Source organism: Taudactylus pleione, unplaced genomic scaffold (genome assembly GCF_031769625.1).
Source record: "Taudactylus pleione unplaced genomic scaffold, aTauple2 ptg000531l, whole genome shotgun sequence".
Classification (NCBI taxonomy): domain Eukaryota; kingdom Metazoa; phylum Chordata; class Amphibia; order Anura; family Myobatrachidae; genus Taudactylus; species Taudactylus pleione.
In genome coordinates, this window is record NW_028284933.1 from 1,828,132 (window position 1) to 1,834,131 (window position 6,000).

The following is a 6,000-nucleotide window of genomic DNA, read 5'->3' on the forward strand; positions in this document are numbered from 1 at the left end:
ATCTCCAACCCCCTAAGAATCCTTGATATCACTGAAACCTAACTCTCCCTGTCTGACAGCACCTCTTTTGCTGCCCTCACTTTTGGAGACTTCTCATTTTTCCCCCCTCCCTGACCATGAAATCAGCCAGTTGGTGTCTTGAGAGTCCTTCTATCCAAAGGATGCACCTTCTGGCTCATACCACTTAAACTCCTTCTACTCCTCAATACTGTTCTCTATTGGCTGGTAGTCATCTACCATCCTCCTTGTTCCACCTTTCTAGACAACTTTGCCAATGGTTTCTTCCATATTTTTGTGATATCTTATCATTAGTGTATCACTCAGAGCCACTCATTTAACTTAAAGTATGTCTGGTCAAAAGAATAGTTAAATGAGACATCTGCATTTCATGTATTCTCAGTTGATATGAGAGTAGGCTGAGAGATGTGGCATCCTTCTGATACCTGGTGATGGTGTAAGAGGGGGAGTAAACACTAATTAGTTTCCTCTAATTAGATAAACTCCATTAAATGAAAGTACTACAGACTTGTTGTGTACACCTGGTATGTAGCACTGGTTTTTTATTGAGTTCTTTTTTATAGACTGTCCTTATATTAGTTATATACTTCTGGACAATGTCTGTGTTGTCCTGATGGTGGTTTTATTACTAAATTTCATAAGAACCTGAATAGCCTATGCCAGTGGTTCCCAAACTTTTTTGAACCAGGGCTCCCTAGAGTATCAGCATTGTTTTCACGGCACCCCTAAGCCAAAAATTTCTTATTGAGAAATTCAGAAAAAAATGTAGTAAAGTGAAGTAATTGTGCTTACCTGTCATACTTAGGGACAGTTATGTGGTGGTGGACAGGGTTGAGCTTCTATTTGTACACATATTTACATTACATTGACCATAAATAATTTGATTTGGTGCTGGACCACCAACTGAGGCACCCCTGCAAGTGTGCCAAGGCACCTCAGGGTGCCACGGCGCACAGATTGGGAACCACTGGCCTATGCCCTTTTTTGCCTACTACCATAATCAGCCAAAGGGCACTTCCAAAGACATGGATGTTCCTTAAACTCATATATAAATTCCTTGGTGAAATCTTTGTTCATGTTTGAAAACACTGCAGAGCAAAATAAAATGTTTTACTTTAACCTTATCACTGCAGAGAGTTTTATTGAAATTTCAAATCCATCAACCAAAAGCAAAAATTATTTGTGTGTGATAACTGCACTTCCTCAAACTAGAGTCCAGGTGGCAGCATGTCCCTGCAGGTCATCTACACCAAAGCAGACTAGCGGTGAAGGTGTTTTTTTTTAAAACCCCTCTTGGATCTCCCAGCTGGATGGCAACATGTACCTGCCTGCCATCTACACCAATGGGGTCCGGTGCTGTAGGTATGTTTTTTTTTCTTAAGACACCTCTACCCGGATGACAAGCTCCCTTTCACATCATGTAATAAAAAAATATATTATTAATGGCAATAATAACTCACAAGTCATGTTGCTTATGACAAACTGTTTCAAGAAGTATTGAAGTGGTGTACAGTATACAGTGGTGTATCACAACTAGAGATGTGTGGCTCAGTTTTCTAGAAACCAACCAACTCAAACTTCATGGTTCTGAGTGAATAAAATCTGTGGTTTGTTTTTTCCTGTCTTGCTTGCTTGATAAAGTTATCTGAGTCCTCCCCTATCTAGGATTCCTGAGAATAATCCTTGAGTGCTAGGCCTGCTGCTGTTGGGGGTGGATCTTCATCCCAGAAAGGAACCAGATACACTTCTACTAGTAGTAGTTTAAAAAAACAATTGACTGTAAAACAGTCCCCTGATAGAGGAAGCAAGTATGATAGTTGTCACTAAGTTGCACAGTAGACCACTGACACCAGATATGCTGGTATTAGATCTGAATCCAATACCTGCCATGAATGCAGTGGGTTATAGACAGTTAATTGAGGTCCTGTGTCCCTGCTACCAAATCCCATCTAGATTCAATTTCGCTAGAACAGCAATTCCTTGCCTGTACATGGACTAAAAAAAAGTCTTAAGTAGTGCCCTCCAAAATGCCATTGTACCCACTGTCCACTTAACCACAGATATGTCGACAAGCAGAACAGGACAAACTAAATATTACATGACTGTGATAGCCCACTGCGTGGGTGTATTGCCTTTAACTGCACCAACAGCAGCAGCATTTAACAAATGCCAGCTTATGCAGAGACAGGCTACTCTGTGTTTCACTGGCTTCACTAAGAGGCATACCAGTGTCAATCTCTTAGAAAAACTCAGGGAAGTCATTGCAAAATGGTTTACCCCACTTGGACTATCCTCGGTATTTGTGATTTCTGACAACGCCACAAATATTGTGAAAGCATTACAGCTGCGTGATTTTGAACATGTCCCATGTTTTGCTCACACAATCAGTTTGGTGGTGTAGAATTTTTTTTTAAATGACAGGGCCATGCAGAAGATGCTGTCTGTTGCCCAAAAATTTAGTGAAATTTTTGGCATTCAGCAGCTGCATATAGGAAGTTATAGCAAATGCAAGAACAGTTTAATTTGCCTGCCACCAGCTGAAGCAAGAGGTAGTAACAAGGTGAAATTGCACCCTTTATATGCTTCAGCAGATGAAGGAACAGCAAAAAGCCACCCAAAGCTACACCATGAACCATTACATAGGGAGAATATACCTTATTCCAGTGTAGTGGAGAATATTTTCAATGTTGTGCAAGGTGCTAAAACCCTTCAAAGTTGTCACCTGTGAAGTGGGTTCAGACACTAGAAGCTTTAGTCAGGTGATTCTCCTAATTAGACTTTTGGAAAGCAGCTCGAGAAACTGAAGGCGGAGCTAAAATGAAGCAGTTCCACTAAGTATGTCCTTTATTTGCTTTTCCAGGATCTAAGGGTTGTTAGCATCTTAAATTTGGATCAATAGATTTTGGCAATCGTGCTTGATCCTAGGTTTAGGTCGTATGTCATGCCTTTCTTTCCAACTGACTCAGATCTGAAGAGATAAAGAGAGCTGTTGGCAAGCATGTTGTCAGCTCAAGCAGCACATGACATGGCAACATCTACTCCTCCAGTTTATCTGGCACCTGCTGCTGCCAGAAAAAAAACTCACCTTTCCTAAGAGACCCACTGGTGATGCAGAAATTGAAAAAAAATAAAGCACATGGAACTAAAATTGTGAAATCTAGGAGCAGACTTCCAAACATCTACAATTGGTCGGTATTACTGCTTCTCTCCTATATATGCAATAAAAATTTCACTTCTGTGAGTCATTAATTTTTTAACTTGTGGAATACTGTGTGTACCATATGTTAAATTGATAGAATTGCGCTTTAACTAAGTACGATATAAAGATAGGTCCCAGAAGGGAGCATTTTACATTATCAGTGCTGATGGTGTAAACAAACTGATGGGAAAAAAATGATTGGCCAAAATGTGTCTATTTATACTGAAATGTCAGAAAGATAATTGCGTGCTAGAGACACACGGCGAAGCAGAACATTCTGTACGCTTCCAAGTGCACTGGCTGAATAGATCTGGGAATTTCACGTATTAGAAATATTTCTATGAATCTTTTTTCTCTTGAGATAAAAAAAAGATATTTACAGTAAGTTTATTCTGAGATGTATCTAACTGGGAATAAAACATCTCAGTTATGTCATATCATATTGTGCTTTAAGCAGCTGTCATCTGGTATTGCTATTTTAAAATTTAAATTATTATTGAAAAAGAAAAATTGCTATCCTACCCCCCAAAAAAATGACTAAAGTGCTTTAAATATTTCTTATGGTCCCTAATTGTAATTTACAGAAATATTTTCCCTCGTACACCTAGCGTCCATCTGCCTTATGGCGTGAGATGCCCAATGAGTCTGAGCCACTCCGAGAGGTGCAACCTACCATCATTTTCTTTAAATTTTGCCTCTTATTTGTATCACAAATGCAGCAAAACACCATCACAGTGTATGTACTACAGATGCTGTCCTGAGATTTGACCTGCACAGGAATTAGTTTTAAACACGTACAAAGTCACAAACGAAGCATAAAGGAATTTAACGTGAGAAAAAGCCGTGGCTGCTGCATCATAGCCAAGATTGGCTGTTTGGTGCGACTGTACCCACACTGTTGCAATGCGATAGCGTTGTTTTGGTGTCAGCATTATAACTTTAAACATGATGCATTACAATTACAGTGCTTTAAATAACATTACAACAGTGTCAGCTTTGTCCATTAGATATCATGCTGTCGGGCTATTGACTTTCGACACCATGATCGTTGACAGAACACATATATCCCAAGTGTGTTTGAGTGTTCATGTAATTGGAATCAGGGCCATAACTAGGTTGGTGCGCAGGTTAGTGGGCGCTGTTTGGGCCTGTCAATTTTCCTGTTTATTATCATTCTCACTTGTAGCTTCCTCTTTTTTTATCCCCAGCATCTCCTGTCCTCCCCTATCTCTTCCCTGGCCCTTCCCTATGAGGCCATGGCCCTTTTTCAGGTGCACTATCTTATGTTCCTATTTAAAAAATGGGGGGGTGCCAATGCTCTCTCTGGCACAGGGCACCAAAAAGTCTAGTTACAGCTCTGATTGCAGTAGCATACACAGGGGGGGGGGTTCTGAGTACCCAGAAACCACCCCTGACAGACTGGAGTGCAGACACCATGTTCTTAAGCCCCGCCCCCCCACAGAAAATTTCTGCGATTTGCGAGTCAATATGGAGGAGGCAGAGCCAATATGATGCAATTTAATTAGAACCAAGACATTTGGCCCCACCCCCTCCTGATTGACCGATTGACCCATGAGTCACCGCATTTTGCAGTGAGGGGGTGGTGCCTTAATGCATGGTGTCAGCCTGCTAGGTCCTATACCGATCAGATCTGCTGCAAGGCAAGTCTGTTTGTAATGTGTATGTGACATATGTGTGTATATATGTGTGTGCATGTAAGTTATGTATGTGTGTGCATATACTTGTGTATGTATTGTGGCACAGTTAGGTTAGGGGGTCCCTCTCCTGGGTAGAGGACTCCTTCCTTACACACACACACAGCAGCCGGGAAGCAGCACACCAGTCTGGATGCAAGTACAAGCTGGTCGGCGCCAGTCTTTATTGTACAATGTCAGAAACATAAAGAAAACATAAATATAAATCCTAGCCCTGTCGGGGCACTAACTTCACAGGTAGTTCCCTCACTACCAGAACCTGGCAGGGCCTAATGCCCTCGCCAGCACCAAAAGCACAGCACAACACTCACAGTTAGGTATCCAAGTGTCTCTGAGCAAACTCCCTGTCTGCTCTCCCAGGTGAGACAATCAGCCCTAAACAGAGTAGACTTATATTGGCCACTCTCAGGTGAAAAACTAACAAGCCTGTTACCAGGCTGCGAGAACCAAAACCTGGAGTAGCCATGGGTGGAGCCCTCCCTCTCCTCTCACCCACAACCCCCAGGTCCTAACCGGCTTTTCAAAAAGCCAAAACTCAAGCCTGCTACACTGCAGACTTTCTCCAGGGGGTTTAAAACACAAAAGACAGGAATCTGGGTCAAATGTACCTGCCACAGACCACTTTACCAGTGATCCTATCACATATCCCCCCCCTTTGTTTTGACCTGTGGGGCGGAACATCTGAAGCCCCCAAACAATGAACGCGTGACAATGCATCCGCATTGGCCAGCTGGCTTCCTGGCCTGTGTTCCACTGAAAATGTAAAAGTTTGTAATGCCAAGAACCATCTTGTAATTCTCGCATTACTGTCCTTATTTTCAGACATCCACTTCAGAGGGGCATGGTCAGTGATCAATTTGAACTTTCTTCCGACCAAGTAGTACCTGAGAGCCTCTACTTTATGGCCAACGCCTCCTTCTCCCCTGTGGCATAGTTTCTCTCATGTACATTCAACTTTCTGCTAAGATAGAAAATAGGGTGTTCCTCACCCTCCTTGTTCTGGGACAGGACCGCTCCTATACCTACTTCTGATGCGTCGGTTTGTACTATTAATTCCCTTTCAAAATT